At 38.7% G+C, this 19,224-nt stretch overlaps 1 protein-coding gene across 3 annotated transcripts in view; it reads right to left on the bottom strand.

Moving 5' to 3' along the window:
• Nucleotides 1-19,224, bottom strand: part of GALNT1 (polypeptide N-acetylgalactosaminyltransferase 1) — a 198,006-nt gene that overhangs the window by 88,498 nt on the left and 90,284 nt on the right. For 2 of the 3 annotated variants that reach the window (XM_021096269.1, XM_021096270.1), the window contains one exon: nt 1,237-1,291. The gene's annotated coding sequence lies outside the window, so the exon portion shown is untranslated. Of the gene's footprint in view, nt 1-1,236; nt 1,292-6,653; nt 6,773-19,224 lie in introns of those variants that run through there. The other variant, XM_003482057.4, reaches the window with a different exon arrangement.

The following is a 19,224-nucleotide window of genomic DNA, read 5'->3' as shown; positions in this document are numbered from 1 at the left end:
TTCACATGTGTTGTCAAAATTCACTGCTAGAGGAATTAAGCTAATCCTGTGTGACTCCAGTGAGAGGAGAAACTCTTGCAAGTTAATTTCTTCCAGACTTCACCCTACATACTTTTTCCCTGTGCTAATGCTGCTTTGTCTCTTTTTGCTGTAATAAACCTTAGACATTATTATGACCAAATGCTGAGCCCTAGGAACCCTCCCATCAATGAACTTTGGAGTGGTCTTGGGAATACTCAACACAATCAGCTTTTTTTTTTTTTTTTCTTTTTTAGGGCCACACCTGTGGCATATGGAGGTTCCCAGGCTAGGGGTCGAATCGGAGCTGTAGCCACTGGCCTACACCATAGCCACAGCAACGCCAGATCCGAGCCATGGCTGCTACCTACGCCACAGCTAAGGCAGCGCCAGCTCCTTAATCCACTGAGCAAGGCCAGGGGTCGAACCTGCATCCTCATGGATACTAGTCAGATTCGTTTCCGCTGAACCACAAGAGGAACTGAACAATCAGCATTTTAAAACAAAACTGAGTGTCTATTATGTCAAAATGCTGAAATTCACTTTCAATTCTAAAACATTTGTTATGTGATCCTAGCAATTGGACTTTATTTGCATAAACCTGGGCCTCTTTATTCCCCTGAACAAGAAATAAAGACTAAACCCATGTTATGGTCCCATTGCACTGAATGAAATGAAATAATGCAAAACACACTCATATACTCAGTAAACAGTAAATATTAAATAGTATTTCTAGTGGCTCTTTCTTAGATGAAACAAAACACTGGGAAGCTTTTATGTTTGTACTGACGCAATGAGAATTCAAACAGCCATTTGGAGTACTGCGAAGAGAAGCTCAAAGACAAACTTTGACCCTCCATCTCCAACACTGGTGCTGTAAGTGCTTTCCAGTCCACATGACAGGATTATTGGTTGAGCTCAAGCAGTTAAATCCTATGTAATAAGTATCTTTATTTCCAAACCTGGTCTTCATTTAGCCTTCAAATTGACCTCCTGAATGAGAAGTGAATGTACAAACTAATGAATACTGCGGCTATGCTTGATGATTTTACTTCTCAAATTACTAAACTGGGATTTTAGTTCAAGCCATTTTCTGGTGTGCATATGAGGCATAAAGTCCAATCAACATAAGTCTGAAACCTACAGCACTATAAGAGCAAACCCCAATATAAACAGAAGTACAACCCTAAAGCCAATTACTCCCAGCTATCAACTTACCCCAAAGTGGCTTTTCAAATGAATTCATATCCCAAATCCACATGTCCCACATCTCCTGTTGAAAAATAAATTGCCTAAAATCAGTTTATTACAAAAAAACTCTGTCCTTCCCCCCTTACCTCAGACACCCTATTCCACTGGACGGTAGGCCAGCCACCAAATCACCTATCCCTAATTCATTCAAACTTTAATAAATATAGAGTACGTACAAGACACAACGTTAAGTAGTTTTATGTATGCAATTAGGGAAAAAGCTCATTTTCTGCCCTAAGTGAGCTTGCAGTTTAGGAAGACAGATAATAAGTTTGCGCAGCACTTTACAATTTACAAAATGCTCTTTTCTACCTTTGCAACAGGTGCCAAATTACAAGGCGCTACAGTGCACAAAGGAGAGGAGCTGGTGGGGGGAGAATGACTGGGGAATTGGTCTGAGTTAGGAAAAGGCAAAGGGGTGTTTCAGGTGAACAAAACAATGTGAGCTAAAATAGAGGCAGAAAAAATCAGGGGATGTCTAGGGGACAGCACACAGGAAAACTGGGAGATACAGTTGAAAGAGTGTGTTCAGAACAAAAGAAATAATGACTATCTCACTAAGGAGTCTGAAGAGCAATGATCAGGGGAAGCTGTCCCATGTTTTTACTTTTGTCTTTTGAATACAAATAGCGAAACATCACAACAGAACACACCGTGATTTCTGCTCTCACCTCCCAACCATGAACTCGGATACAAAGAAATACACTGCCCTCACCAGTAATGGAAAACCCCAGAGATCCTGCGACACAGTTTCCTGCAAATAAAGGATCCAGCAGGAATCTCCTCCAGGCCAGGGGCCGATTCTATTTTCCAGCCATGGAGTCCTCCCAGTCTCCAAGGTTTTGTTCTGTATTTTTGCCCAAACACCAGCCTCGACCCTGAGTTCCATAATGCCACCCTCTTCCCCTCAAATCATCACTCTCTCTTCTCTCCTTTACCACCTTCTTGCAAGTAGTCTTCATTCGCGGCCCTTAATTTCTTAACCTCTCAACCTAGTGTAGTCTGTCTTCACCTTGATGAAACCATTTTTTGGTCAAATCACTCCAATGTCCTAACTATCAAGACAAGCCTCTTTCTCATATTCTACTTGATGTCTCCGCCTCTTAAATTATGTGTGGAAAAGGAGGCTATAAATAAAACATAATCTCTTCTTTTCTTGGCTCCAGGGTCATTCCTTGTTCTCCCACTTTATTGTCCACACTTTGCAGTTTTCTTCTCTGGCTCATCCCACTCTGCCTTGGACCTGTCTGCAGGCTGCCTGACACTCTACATGGCCTTCTTTGGAAATCCACTAGTTGTAAAGCTTTACTGAACATGTGCCCGTGACTCCTATACCTCTAATTTCTTCCTGGGATGCTCTGGTTAGAATACAAGCTCCTCCAGAGTGGGAATCATGTTTTTCATACATGAGCCCTAAAAGTCTGATGATAGCAGAAACTCATATACAAAATAGCATCTTCACCAAGTCATTTTTTATTTTTTCCTAAGGCCTTATTTTTCATTCTAGCACCAAACACTAAAATTTACAACATAATATATACTAATTAGTTTATTAATTATCCTATAAACTTCATGAGGGCAGAGAGACTTTATTTTGTTTAGTGCTATTATTATAGCACCTGGAATAGTACTTGGCACATGGCATAAGAGTTTGATAATTATTTGGTTAAATGAATGAAAATACCAGAAAAAAATATCATGTAGGAAGGAATAAAGGTAACTGAAATTAAAGCATTTTAAGTTGCTGTGTTTTGGTACAGGGCAGGGATTTTTGACTAATTTTAGACTTTTTAAGATCAAATATTTTTTTAATTAAAAGGAAACAATTAAGTAAAAACATTATGTATAATTAAAAACCAAACTGGAAAAAGGAGAAATAAGAAAATCAATCAATTCAAAATAAAATAAGAAAGAAATTTAAAATCATAAAAAATCACAAATATAGAAAGCACAAAACAAAATGGTAGAAATAAATCCCCATACATAAATAAATAAAAGTAAGACTAAAAGACTAAATGTAGTCATTAAAAGTTATCAGATTGGGGGGGGTTGTTTTTCAGCCACACTCACAGTATGTGGGAGCTCCTGGGCCAGGGATCAAACCTATGATACAGCAGCAACCTGAGCCACAGCAGTGACAATGTCAGGTCCTTAACCTGGTGTGCCGCAATAGAACTCCAATTGGAGTTTTTAAAATAAAAGCTATACGCTATTTGTGAGACATACAACAAAAACATAAGGATTCAAAACAGTAAAAGCAATCTCACCAAAGACATACAAATAAACATATAAAAAGATGCTCCACATCATTTGTCATCTGGAAAGAAGTCACAATCATATTGGCTTGTGGATAAAGCTTGGAGCTAGCAGAGCAACAACAAGAAAGTGAGCTAGAAATCCTAGAAAGGAAGGACATATCCACCACAATCCTTAGTCAAGCCCCTGACCACACAACATGGAAGAGATCCCAGAGACCCAAAAGAAAAGTAACAGCCAGATGGCTGGAAAAATGAAGCAAAGATATCAGCTGTTGTCCAAGGCAAGGGAAACAGAGGCTGGAGTTTAAGTCTAATCAGCTGACTGCCTAACAGAACAACAAAAAAATCAGTAATCTGTAGGACAAAACAGAATTGTGGGTCACTAAAAACATATCTGCAATACCCAGCATATAATAAAAAATTACTAAACACGAAAAAAATGTGACCCACAGACAAGAAAAAAAGTAGTCAATATACACTGAACACAAGATTACTTGGAATTTGTTGACAAGGACTATTAAGCAGCTACTACAAATGTGTCTAAGAACTTAATAATAATAATAAAGAGAGGGAATTCTCATCAGAGAAATGAAAACTATAAAAAAGGAATCATATAGTATACCATGTGGAACACAAAGATACAGTATGACGTAAAAAATTCACCTGGCAGTTTTTAACAGCAGATTAGAGATAACAGAATATAGCATCAGTCACTTTAAAGGCAGATCAAAAGCAATTATCCAATTCTGAAGATCTGAGTGAAAGAAAAATATTTTAAAGAATGGAGAGCCTCAGTAAGCTCACTGAAGAGAGGTACAATACTATGAAGTTTAATGTAAGTGAAATCAGAGTCCCAAAAGGCGGGCACAGAGAAAATTATACAGAAAAGTATACATAAAAATAACATATCGACTGTTCGGGGGAAACATGAAATTGCAAGTCTAAGTTTAGTGAACCCTAAGCAGGATAAATACAAGGAAAATCACAATTCGAGCACATTATATTCAAATTGCTACAAACTAAATATTTAGAGAAAATTTTGAAAGCAGCCAGAGGCAAAGACATTACATACAGAGAAAAAAACAGATGACTTCTCATTACATGAAACAAAGACATTCTCAAATAAAGAAAAAGCCAAAACAACACATCTCTCTTACACCTGCACCATAAGAAATGCTAACAGGAGTTCCTTAGGCCAAAGAAAAATGATACCAGATGGAAACTCAGATCTGTAAGGAGAAATGAAGTATATTAGCAATGGTAAATATCTGAGTAAAAAAATTTACTACTTTTCCCTCTTCATTTTTTTTTTTCTTTTTTGGCCACCCCAGGGCATATGGAATTCCTGTGCCAGGAGTCAGATATGAAAGAGAGTTGTGATCTATGCTACACTGCAACAACATGAGATCTTTAAAACACTGTGTGGGGCTGGGGACTGAACCTGCATCCCAGCACTCCAGAGATGCCACCAATCCCATTGCACCACCCACTGCAATCAAGTGGGAACTCTATCCCTCTTGAGAGAGAGAGATATATTTAGGCTTTTTTTAGGGCCACACCTGCAGCATATGGAAGTTCCCAGGTTAAGGGCCGAGTTGGAGCCACCACTGCCGGCCTACACCACAGTCACAGAAACACCAGATCCAAGCCGAGTCTGCGACCTACACCACAGCTCATAGCAATGGCAGATCCTTAACCCACCAAGAGAGGCCAGGTATCAAACTCAAGTTCTCATGGATACTAGTCAGGTTCCTAACCCACTGAGCCACAACAGGAATCCTCCTCTTGATTTCTTAAAAGAGATGGTTGATTAAAACAAAATTTAGGAGTTCCCGTCGTGGCGCAGTGGTTAACGAATCCAACTAGGAACCATGAGGTTGAGGGTTCGGTCCCTGCCCTTGCTCAGTGGGTTAACGATCTGGCATTGCCGTGAGCTGTGGTGTAGGTTGCAGATGCAGCTCGGATCCCGCGTTGCTGTGGCTCTGGCGTAGGCCGGGGGCTGTGGCTCCGATTCAATCCCTAGCCTGGGAACCTCCATATGCCGCGGGAGCTGCCCAAAGAAATAGCAAAAAGACAAAAAAAAAAAAAAAAAAGAAAAGAAAGAAATACAAGTCATATTTACCTAAGGAGTTAAATAAATTATAAAACTTAACTCTTAAAAAAAAAACAAAATTTATAACTGTATTGTACAAGTTATTAATACGAAGACGTAACGTATGACAAAATTAGAACAAAGGATAGAGGTGAGAGTAAGCGTTAACTATCTAGTCATGAGGGACTTTTATTTTGTGAAATAATACAACCCAACATCTATTCATGACATTTAAGCCAAAAACAAAAGAAATTCTAGAAAATTAGAAATAAGAATGAACTCTGCCTACCTGATAAAGGATATCTGCCCTAAATGTAGAGTAAACAAAATGTTTAATCTTTAAGAGTTGGAAGCATTCCCTTTGAAGTTAGGAAAAGAGCAAAAATGCCATCTGTCATTTTTTCTTCCCAACAATGTACTGGAGTTCCTATCTAGAACAGTAAAGTAAGAAAAAGAAACAAGAGATTTAAGAATTGGAAAGAAGAAAACAGAACAAAACCAAAAGAAACGGTAGAAAATGAAGACAACCAGAACTAATGAACTTCCAGCAATGTTGCTGGATTCAAGACCATCATACAAAACTCACTGAATTCTTTTGCCAAAAAAAACTAGAAAATTGCTCAGAAAGACCTTTTCAAAAATGAAGATAGCATGCTGGCATATAAAAGATTTATCATAGTAAATAATTCTCTCAATATTAATCTATATACTTAATACAGCTTTGATTAAAATCTCAGTATAATTTTTTATAGAACTTTAAAAGCAGATGCTAAAATCATACACAACAAAGCCATGAAAGCCAGTAAGATTTTGAACAACAAGGTAAGGGAACTCCGTGGTCTAGCCATCAAGCTATAGTACTTAAATCAGTGTGAATCATGGGCAGAGACATTAAAGACCAACAAAACAGAAGAGAGCCCACGATCAGACCCCTTGGTCACATGTAAACATGACAGAGGTGGCACTACAAATCAGAACAAAAGGCATGGGCTATTTAATGAATGTTCATCCATATGAAAAAATAAAATTCCTACCTCTCACCATCCAAATATCCAGTTCCAGGTGGATTAAAGATTTAAGGATACAAGTATCTAAAACTTTAAAAGAAAATATAGGTAAATATCTTTATGTCCTTGGTTACAGAAGAATTTCTTAAACAATACTCAAAAAGCACAGACCATTAAAGAAAAAATTAATAATTACTACATGAAAATTAAAAATTTTAAAACAAAGATATCATAGACATTGAAATGATAAGCCAAAAGATTAGGGGGGAAATATCCATTACAGAAATAATCAGCAAAAGATTAGTTTCAGTATGTATTAAAAACTTCTCCAAATCGAAACAATGCAAACAGTGAAAAAGAGGCTGAAAAGCAAGAACGAGCAAATTACAACCAAGAAAACATAAACAGCCAGTGAACATATGAAGATATACTCAATCTCAGTAGTATTCAGGGAAATGAATTTGACCTCAATAGATTAGCAAAAGCACAAAGTGTTATTAGTAAGGAATAAAGAAATGGGCCACTCATACCACGCTGTTCCAAGTGTAATGTGGCACAGCCACTCTGCAAAGCAACCTGACAATATGTAGTAAAGCTGAAGAAAGCACTGCCCTATCACTCAATAATTCCACTTCTAGGTACATATCCCAGAAAGACTCTTGCTACATATCCCAGAGAAACTCTTGCATGTGAATTCGAGGAGACACAAAGACTACAGCATTGTTTATAATGAGGGGGCAAATTAACCACTAAATGTGCATCAAGAAGAAAATGGGAGTTCCCGTTGTGGCACGCGGAAACGAATCTGACTAGGAACCATGAGGTTGTGGGTTCGATTCCTGGCCTTGCTCAGTGGGTTAAGGATCCAGCGTTACAGTGGGCTGTGGTGTAGGACACAGCTCGGATCTGGTGTTGCTGTAGCTCTGGCATAGGCTGGCAGCTGTAGCTCCGATTGGACTCCTAGCCTGGGAACCTCCATATGCTGTAAGCGCAGCCCTGAAAAGATAAAAGACCCAAAAAAAAAAAAAAAAAGAGAGAGAAGAAGAAAATATATATATGAACTGTATAACAATTCCACATAGCAGGTAAAATTAAACTAAAACTATATGCATCAATCTGGGTAAACAATGTGGAATGAAGGAAAAAACCTGTCTACAGGATATGTACAGTATGTTCCTATATACACTGCTTTAAAGCATATTAAAATAAGACTGTTCATGGACATAAACATACATTGTAAAGGTAACATAATATGCATGAAAATAATATACCAAATTCATATATGGGTAATTCTGAGGAGGGAGGGAAGGGATTTAACTAAAATGGAAGGTTTTTTTTATATAAAAGATCTAAATTGTGGCAAACTGCTAGTTGCTCACCGAATACCTTTCTTCTTTCCTACAAATCAAACTGCTATATTAGTGAGTGGCAGTGTACATATCCTGGCCTGCTGCACTAATTAAGGTAGCCAGAAAGATAAAATCAGACATCACTGGGCGGGGTATGGGAAAGGTATTGAAAGGGAACTGACTTCATTGCCTGGAATGTGAACACAAAGGTTGGAGCTACAAGGACCTTCTTTGCAACCACAAGATGGCCTTGAGAAAGCCAGCCACAAGCTAAGGACTGAAAATCGGAAAGATAAGGAGTATGGTCACTGATGACCACAAAGCTGCCACGTGCTGGGAAGGAAAAAAAGCAACAAAACAAAACCTCTTGAAAGTAACTTTTTAGAGAGGAAGAAGGGATACAGGGATCTTTTAGACACAGCCAAACTTGATACTAACTGACATAGAATCAAACAGGGAAAAATGTCAAGACACAGAGGAAAGGTGGGTTCATGACTGTTCATTCCTTGTCTTCCACTATTGTATTTTCTATACATTTAAGATCTTTCGTTTATAAAATATCTTTTACTTCACAGATTTTAAACAGAGACTCTCAAATGTTACCTACAGATAGGCAGGACGCTGCTGGCCCACAGATCACCCTAAAATGCACAGACAACATGTATACACTATGTGGCTGCCAACCAGAGCAGATGAAGAATTCGCTAGAAACTGGCCAACTACACTCTGAGAATGCAGACAGTGCTCTGCTATTGCCACAGCCCTCCTACTGTCAGTTCGGATAACAAACAAGAGGGTAAGATCCCACAGTCTCTTGGCTCCGGGCTTGGGATGAGAAAAACCAAAAACAATTTGCAGACTAAATGGAAATCTCTGTTGTCATTCCCTTTTCCCTATTTTTCCTTATCCATGCATTCCCCAGAGCTCAGGGCCATACTTTTCCTCCTCCTCCACTGAATTATCTGGGAAGAGAGAAAGAAGAAAAAATATCTAAGGATAATAGTACCCACAAATGAAATTTAGTTCTCTTATGATTGCAAACATGAAGGTTCTTTTGAGAACTACTTCACTTGAAACACTGTCTGATGTTGCTTGGATATTAAGTGACCTTTTGGAATAGGAAAAGTTTTAAAGTTTGCTCAACCAACCAAATGAAAATAGAAATTTGGGATAGGGGCAGATTTCAGATTTTGGTCAAGGATAAAGGTCTGAGATATGTTAAAATAAACAAAACAAACAGAAAACCCTTTGTTCATTTAATAGCATGTTATAGAAAGACAGTACTCTAGTTAGTCATGAAGTCTACTGCATATATTTATTTATCTCAGGTACCACACACTACAAAACATACTTCATTTTCTTCCCTTAAGCAGTCAGCTATCTTATACATCTGTTTTTGGTTCTGTGGGGGGGTCTTCCCGAATTTGGTTTCTTCCTAATGCCACTTAACTTCTTTTCTTAGCTTATATTGTTTCTGCATTCTCTCCTGCTGATTTTAACTCGAATTTCTGGCCCCTTGCCTATTGTTTCTGTGAATAGTTATTCTCTGCCTCACTCCCTCAATTTAGTCTTCTAGTTTCACAGGGCTTCTGCACTGACACTAGTTAAGGGCTTCTATATTGATACTAGTTAAGATCCATACTAAGAGATAACATCCCAAGTACCTCTTCTTAAAATTTTTTCAGCTTTTTGGAGACAGACATAGGATTTGCTTTCTGCCTTCAGAACACCCCACAAACCACTGCAATTAAGATGTTACTTATTGGAGTTCCCATCGTGGTGCAGTGGTTAACGAATCCGACTAGGAACCATGAAGTTGCGGGTTCGATCCCTGCCCTTGCTCAGTGGGTTAAGGATCCGGCGTTGCTGTGAGCTGTGGTGTAAGTTGCAGATGCAGCTCGGATCCCGCCTTGCTTAGGTTCTGGCTTAGGCTGGTGGCTACAGCTCTGATTAGACCCCTAGCCTGGGAACCTCCATATGCCACGGGAGCAGCTCTAGAAAAGGCAAAAAAAAAAAAGATGTTACTTATTTAATAATATAGTAGAAAGGTAACAGGAAAATTGTTGAAAAAGTCCCTGAAATAAATCTGCTATTTAATTCGCATCAATAACTCAAAACATTACTTCTGCAAGATTTTTTAAAATTCCACTTAGGTCTCAAAATTGTATTCTGCTTAAACTCTGTACACTTGGGTTATCACTCCTTTCCTTATTATACACACTAAACTGTTGCACATGTTTTTCTTTATCACTGTCAAAAATACCATAACTAAAAGATCTATTTTTTGCAGATGACATTTCTTCATTTCAGCTTTAGAGAATGTAAAGAATTAAGTTCATCCACGAGCAGATTTTTCCAAACACACATACTATGTTAGAGCCTAGATTTAGCTTCCTCCTTACAACCATAAATTCAAGAAAACTAACTCTAAAACTAACTCTAAAATATTTAAGATGCATTTAAACATTATCAAAGAGCATATTTTTTTAATGAATGTAAAATAACTTTACAGCCTTAATGAAATGCTCTAACAGTACTGTAGAGAAGAGTTAAATTTAACTTTCAGGTTTGTGTTTTGTTGTGCTGTTAAGTGTAATACTGCCTATACATGTTAAGTGCTTAAGAACAGCAAAACAGTCTTAAGGGCGATGAAACCTTTACCTAAAACTGCAAATTTCTTGCTCTATTTTTATCTAATTTTTGCTTTTTTGGGGCCACATGTGCAGCATATGGAAGTTCCCAGGCTAGGGGTTGAATCGGAGCTGCAAGCTGCCACTCTATGCCACAGCCACAGCAATGCCAGATACAAGCTACATCTGCGAGCTATGCCACAGCTCATGGCGACACCAGATCCTTAACCCACTGAGAAAGGTCAGGGATCAAACCCGTGTCCTCTTGGATCCTGGTCAGGTTCGTAACTGCTGAGCCACAACAGGAACTCTGCAAATTTCTTGTTTTATTATAGAGAACCCTAGTGATGAGGGACAGTATTATTTTAAAAAAGAAAAAGGCGGGAGTTCTTCTTTTTTAAAAGAACATTATGGCAGGATTTGAAAAGAGTATAATAGAATGGTATCTCACATTGCTTTAAAATACTTGGGCTTTGGGAGTTCCCATCATGGCTCAGCAGAAACAAATCTGACCAGCTAGCCTCCATGAGGATGCAGGTTTGATCCCTGGCCTCGCTCAGTGGGCTGAAGATCCAGCATTGCCCTGAGCTGTGGTGTAGGTTGCAGACACAGCTAGGATCCCGAGTTGCTGTGGCTCTGGTGTAGGCTGGCGGCTACAGCTCCGATCTGACCCCGAGCCTGGGAACCTCCATATGCCACCAGTGCAGCCCTAAAAAAAAAAAAAAAGACAAAAAAGAAATACTTGTGCTGTGGAGCTTCCATTGTGGCTCAGTGGGTTAAGAACCTAACTAGTATCCATGAGGATGCTGTGGGTTCGATCCCTGGCCTTGCTCAGTGGGTTAAAAATCCAGCATTGCCCTGAGCTGTGGCCTAGGCCGGCAGCTGCTGCTCCGATTCAGCTCCTAGCCTGGGAACTTCCATATGCCACAGGTGTGACCCCAAAAAGAAAAAAAAATTTTTACATTAAAAAAAAAACACCTGGGCTTGGGAGGAGGGTGGTGGGAGGGACTGAAAGGTGAAGCACATGTGGCAAATCTGAACCTCTGCTGAAATCTGGAAGATCTGGTGGTGGGAGGATTTTAAGAGGGTTCCATTTTACTAGTTCCTCTACTTCTTTATATCTGCTAGAAGTTTTTGAAACATGAAGAAATAACTTTTAAGTTTGTTTCAGAACACTGAAAGTTAAGTTAGAATTACAAATAGATTTAACATTCTACTTTGGTGGGCCAAATATTATAAACACTGATGTTTTGTGAACAAAATCAAGGCATGGACACATTCATTCACTTAATTCAATATAATAAGCACCCATGTACAATATGCCAAGCATTTCACCAGACCACAGGAGAACCAAGATGGGTTAGACCATGTCACTATCCTTGGGGAGGGGAGAGTCAATGTGAACATCTGTGATAAGGATTCTGGGTGGTCCAGCAAAAGGGTTATAGAGAACAGAAGCCACAGACAGAAGATTGAGGGGAAGACTGACTGAACTCCTGCAATATGCCATATACATTACATTCATACATCACTGCTGCTCAAATGGGAGAGGAACCACTCATGAAGATTCATTCGTTTTTCATACCAGACCCCACCCCAGCTTCTGTGGCTATGAGGCTCCTCTATAGATGGTCCTGCATGATAAGAATTTATCCTACCATTCTTTTCAAGTGGATTTTATCTTCATTTTTCAGCTGAGGAAGATGACAGGTCATAAGTTTTAGTGCTGGGGAGCATTTAGAGAACTGAAAGATCCAAGAGGTCAGAGAAGACTTTGGAGAGTGGCACACAAAGGCAAAAGAGGACAGAGTTCTGAGAAATGAGTTTTCCACAAAGCTAAATGCTACAGAGGTAGGTTTAGAGACACTGGAAGCTGTTTTTGTCAAGTACTGAGCACGCTACCTTGAGTTTGGTGATTTAAACATGACACTAAGGAGTTCCCGTCGTGGCGCAGTGGTTAACGAATCCGACTAGGAACCATGAGGTTGCAGGTTCGGTCCCTGCCCTTGCTCAGTGGGTTAAGGATCCGGCATTGCCGTGAGCTGTGGTATAGGTTGCAGATGCGGCTTGGATCCTGCGTTGCTGTGGCTCTGGCGTAGGCCGGTGGCTACAGCTCCGATTCGACCCCTAGCCTGGGAACCTCCATATGCTGCGGGTACGGCCCAAAGAAATAGCAAAAAAACAAAAAACAAACAAACAAAAAGAACATGACACTAAAACACCAGAGGGTCTCTCAAACTGTGCTGATTAAAAGAAATTAAACCTTACTCAAGACTTCAGGGTGAGGATATTTCAAGCCTTACTATCAGCCACATTAACCACATGCAGTGGAAGGCTGGATAAAATAAACCTAGAGTTCCCAAAGCAAAAGAGGTTTTCCTTTCTTTTAATAGGAATGAAAGCACAGGAACAATTACTAAGCTTTTAATTTTGTGCTAAGCATTTTTAGGGGCACTATATAACATAATCCTCCCAATAAGCCAATGAGCTAGGTACTATTATGTCCACTGTCTTACAGATAAGAAAACTGACATTTTTAAACAGTTAGGTAATTTGGCGGGGGCAGACTTTATCAAGGCCATAAATCTGTATCTGTTATTTATAGTCCACCCCTGGAAAACATATTCATGGAATCATTCTATAATGACTATAGTCATTACATAGTATGACTACAGACATACTGTAATACTTTTTATTTTTTATTTTATGTTATTGGTGGCATCCATGACATGCAGAAGTTCCTGGGCCAGGGATTAAACCCGTGCCACAGCAGCAACCCGAGCCACTGCAGTGACAACACCAGATCCTTAGCCCACTGAGCCACAAAAGAACTCCTGCATTGCCTTTTTAACCCAGTTTGTAAGATTCAACCAAGTTGATGTATTAATAGTTTATTAACCTTGGTGCCAAAGACCAGGGGTTAGCATACTACTATTTTTATAAATAAAAATTTATGGAAACACAGCCACACCCATTCCATTTGTTTACTTGCGGTTTATAGCTACTTTTGCACTAAAACAGTAAAGCTAACTCCAACAGAGACTGCATCACCGGCAAAGACTAAAATTTATTATCCAGCCCTTGATACAAAGTTTGCTGACCTTTAGCACAGAGCACTGCAGGAGTATTGACACTACTCATTCAACTTCCACAATTTTGTCAATGTAGTTTTAACTTGCATTCCCTTGTTGACAAATATTTATTGGATATTCATTTTTTTTCTTCTATGAATTAGCTTTTCCTCTCTATTGCCCTGTGAACTGGAGATGGGCACTTGCCATCTGCTCCTACACAGAATGAATCATGAGCCACTGCAGCTGCCGACCCCCAACACCCCCCTGAGAGGGAGTGAGGCACTCTGTGTTCTGGGAAAACTGGCACAACAGGTCTTGAGATAGTTAGATATTTTCAGAAGATTGTATGAGCCCGATTCTTGCATTTCCTTGTATCTAGAAAAGCACTAAAATCCCTCCTGGTGATGTCTGCTCCTCATGACTAGCAGTAGCCTTCACGAGTCCAGCAGAAATCTCCCACAAAATGTGTGCATGGTGGCATGTACCTCCCCCTTCATTATAGTCACATATATACCAACAAACGCCCCTACCTCTTTGGAGCAATATTTCGGAGCTCTCTGAAATGCTGCCTCCTCAACTATAGTCCTTATTTTGCCCCAAATAAAACTTAACTCTCAACTTTTAAGGTGTGCATGTTTTTTAAGTCAACAACCCGTTTACCTTTTTCACGACATATGTATGTATACCGACAAATATGTGCATATATTACCGTGATTTAAAAAAATCTTATCAATTGTATGTTAAGAAATACCTTCTCCTATCTGTGCACTTGTGACTTGTCATTACACTCTCTTTCCATTTTAAACAAGAAACAAAAGAGCTTCATTTTAATAAAGACAAATTTATTAATCTTTTTCTTCAACATCTATGCTTTTGGCAACTAGTTAAGAAAGCCTGAAATCATAAAATAACCTCTAGTATTTTATTTTGAAGGCTTAAGTTTTGCCTTTCACAAGTTTTTAATCAATCTGGAATTTTTTTTTTTTTAATATGGTATGAAGTAAGAAACTATTCCCTACCCCCTCCGGATGCGCTAGCAATAAATCCCAACACCATTTACAGAAGATTCTATTTCCTTATTTGATGTATAACACCAGCTCTGTCACACATCGGATTTCCATGTATGCACAGTTCAGATTTTTGGCCTCGATATTCTTAAATCATCTATTTGTCCAATATTACACTAACTCAATTATTAAAGCTTTAAGTCTTAAAATTGGGTAGGACAAGCACTCTACAGAAATATCCTGGCTATTTTTAGAAATTTCCTTTTCCAAATAAATTTTAAAAGTAACTTGTCAAGTGTCACAAAAACAAACAAAACCATACCCTGCAGGGGGTTTATGGAAATAACAATGAATTTATATATCAATAACAGTAAATTGATATATTTACAAGAGATAATCTTTCTCCCTACGAACATGGTATATCCCCATATTTACCCCACAGGTCTTCTTTAATGTCTTGCAAAACATTTTTAAAATTTCCTATATATAAACATCTTGCCACCTCTTTTATATTTATTCCTAGGATGATTTTTTATTATTGTGAAATATTTTTATTACTTTTTATTGTGAGCTGCTAGTTAGAGTTACAAACTGATTTTACTTTATTGATCTTATATATTCAGCAACTTGCTATTATAAATTCAAAGAGTTTATTTGTGGACTGCTGAATTTTCTATGAGATTATTCATATGGACTCTAAAATGACCACTGTATTCATTCCTTATAGCCTTGTAACACTTCTGCCTTATTAACTGACCAGCAGCCCCAGTGCAATTCTGAAGTAATAAGGCAACAAGGGATGTCCTTACATTGTTGCTGATTTTTTTAGTGTTTTTTTTAATTAACGTACAATTGATTTACAATGTTGTGTCAATTTCTGCTTGTTGCCAATTTTTAAGGATGCTTTTAGTGTTTCTGTAACAAGCATGATGTTTGCTGTAGGTTTTCTGTTAGTTGTGGAATTTTTCTGATTCTTAGTTTGGAATGAGTTTGTATCCCAAAAGAGTGTTGAATTTTATTCTTTTTCTGTATCTTTTAGAATATGGGGGGGTGGGAATAGCTTTAAACTGTTCATGTGGATAATTACATTAACAGATTTTCTAATGCCGAACCAAGCTGCCTTCCTGGAATAAACTCTGTTCAATATGTAGCACTTCCTTTATTCATTGTTGAATTCAGCTTGTCTAATTATTTTTGATAGTCTCTTGCTCCTTAGCTATATTTTTATACTCTGAATATATTAAGCATTTATTTTATATTCCATATCTGACAACTAGAATACCTGCAGTTCTGCTGATTAACTCACTGTGGCTTATCTGAAGTGGTTTTGATTTTTTAAAATTGAGAGATTATGTTCCTACAGAAACTTTACTACATTAGTTCTCTGGAGTCAGTGTTCCTATACCCTTCCAGAGAAGATGTGGTTTGCTTCTCAGTCCTAACAACCTGAGGCCACCTTTCATTAATTTTCTTGGCTTGGGTTTTTTGTTTGTTTGTTTGTTTGTTTCCACCATTCAGGTAGTAAGAGTGCCAACCCCAAACCCAGTGAGAAGTAGCTGTGTAGTTATCGTTTCTCAGGGAAGACAGTTTCCCTTTCCACAGACAGAAAAGCTGAGACAGGCAACCCTCCTTACCCCATCTCTACTCTCCCCCCGACCCCTGCACCATGGCACAAGCTTTTAATTTTATTATTTTTTATTTTTATTATTTATTGCTTTTTAGGGCCGCACCTGAGGCACAGGGAGGTTACCAGGCTAGGGGTCAAATCAGAGCTGAGCTACTGGCCTACGCCATGGTCACAGCAACTCAGGATCCAAGTCACATTTGCAACCTACACCACAGCTCACAGGAACACCAGATCCTTAACCCACTGAGGGAGGCCAGGGATTGAACCCTCAACCTCATGGATACTAGTAGGGTTCATCACTGCTAAGCCACGACGGAAACTCCAAGTTTTTAATTTTGTTCCTAGTTTATCTACCGATACTTTTCAAGGAGTTTCAGCTTTACTCAAGAGTATCTGGATCTTACTTCTTGCCTTGCTTGACCCCTAGTCACTCTGCAAAATTCAAAGCTCTAGGCCTCCAGGGATCTACAAATACCAGCACCCCCAGCTTAGCAGCCAGTGTCACCATTAGCTTGCCTTCCTGGCTTCAAGATTTCTTGTTTTTGACATCTGAGGAGTTTCCTTACTTGCCTGTCAGCTCACCTATGCATCTGAAAGATAGTCTGAATATTTGATCCAGTGTTTGTAATGTTTCATAAGGGGAAGCTATAAAAAAAACCTCTCTAATTTGCCACACTGCCAGAAACTGAAGCCTCTAAATGTTTTGAAGTGTCTGCTGAGTACTTTTCTCCAGAAGAAATGTACCTCTACTTGTGAAAGCTAAAGGAAAAATGATTCATTTGATTAACAAATGTGTACCAAACACTGTTCAAAGCACTTGGCATACATCACTAAACTAAACAAAGACTAGTGCATTCAAAGACCCTATGTGGGAGAGGTGCAGTCAGCAAACAATAAACACAAGCAAACAATTACATCACAGAAGGCAATAAGAGCAATGGAAGAAGAAACAGCAGTCGTGTAGAAGAATCAAGAGTAAGGGTGGGGACTGCAATCTTCAGCAACACAGCTGTGACTAAAACAGTATTTACCCTACATACCACCAATTAGTTTTTATTAAAAATACAATTTAAAGAATCTGGAGTTCCCAACGTGGCTCAGCAAAAACAAATTTGACTAGCATCCATGAGGACGCAGGTTTGATCCCTGGCCTCCCCTTGCTCAGTGGGTTAAGGATCCACTTAATGTGAGCTGTGGTGTAGGTCGCAGATGTGGCTCAGATCTGGTGTTGCTGTGACTGTGGTGTAGGCCAGCGGCTACAGCTCCAATTTGACCCTTAGCCTGGGAACCTCCATACGCCACAGGGGCAGCCCTTAAAAAAATAAAAAATAAAAAATATTTTCCTCTTCTCTTGCTGTGAACTAGGATGATGAGCAGCCTACAAATGTTAATACTACATGACTCCATCCACTTCAAAGAAACAGTGGCACACTTTAATAGTAATAATTGGAGATGCTGCTCAAAGAGTTATGATGGTACCTATTTAAAATTAAAATAAACGAAATTTAAAAGTAAACTTACGATGGGATCAAAAAAGGCACTTGGATATTTACTGAAAGAATGGTTAAATGAGAATCATCCTTTATATTTCTAAAGATTAGAAATTAATTATCTTTAATAATTAATATTATTAAACATTACTATCAGAGAAAACCATAATTCGAAAAGATACAAGCACCCCAATGTTCACTGCAACATTATTCACAATAGCCAAGACATGGAGGCAATCTAAATGTCCACTGACAGAGGAATGGATAAAGAAGATATGGTACATATACACAACGGAATGCTACTCAGCCATAAAATGAATGCGGTAACTCCAGTTGCAGCAACGGGATGCACATAGAAATCATCATACTAAGTGAAGTCAAAAACAAGTATCATATGAGATCACTAATGTGTGAAATCTAACCAAAAAAATGATACAAAAGAACTTACAAAATACAAACAAAGATTTAAAACCAAATTTATGGTTACCAAAGGGGAAATGTGGGACAAAAGGGATAAATTAGGGGGCTGGGACTGACATATACACACTACTCCAGATGAAACAGACAGGTAGGTAACAAGGACCTACTGTATAGCACAGGATAATCTACTCAATACTGTATAATAACCTATATGCAAAAAGACTATGAAAAGGAACAGACATATGTGTATGTATTACTAACTTACTTTGCTGTGCACCTGAAACTAACACAACTTTCTAAGGCAATTATATTTCAATAATATTCATTCAAAATCAGGAGTTCCCATTGTGGCGCAGTGGTTAACGAATCCGACTAGGAACCATGAGGTTGTGGGTTCAGTCCCTGCCCTTGCTCAGTGGGTTAAGGATCCGGCGTTGCCGTGAGCTGTGGCGTAGGTTGCAGACGCGGCTCAGATCCCGCGTTGCTGTGGCTCTGGTGTAGGCCGGTGGCTACAGCTCTGATTCAACCCCTAGCCTGGGAACCTCCATATGACACGGGAGCGGCCCAAGAAATAGCAAAAAGACAAAAAAAAAAAAAAGAAAAAATTCATTCAAAATAAAAATAAAAGAGAAAGTAATTGGTATCACTATTAGGCAGGTTTTTTTTTTGAATGTTAAACCTAATTTAGAAGGCAATTTGTCCAATTATATCCCATTCTATATTTTATGGAGATGTGCCCTATTTAAACTCTTTAAAGTAGATTTTTCTCTTTTCATAAGAAAAATCATGTATGAAGTTTAGTTATTAAATCTCACCTTAAAACATTTAACTCTGAAACCAAGACTGTACTTTTCAGTTCTGTAATTATTTTCTTTTTTATTATTTTTATGGCCTCACCTGAGGCACGTAGACATTCCTGGGCCAGGCATCAAATCAAGAGCTGCAGCTGCAGGCATACACCACAGCCACAGCAATACCGGATCCAAGCCACATATGCAACC

The sequence above is a fragment of the Sus scrofa genome, chromosome 6, assembly GCF_000003025.6.
Source record: "Sus scrofa isolate TJ Tabasco breed Duroc chromosome 6, Sscrofa11.1, whole genome shotgun sequence".
In the NCBI taxonomy this organism is placed as follows: domain Eukaryota; kingdom Metazoa; phylum Chordata; class Mammalia; order Artiodactyla; family Suidae; genus Sus; species Sus scrofa.
Note: the sequence above shows the minus strand (reverse complement) of the source record. Positions and strands in the feature narration are given on the sequence as shown.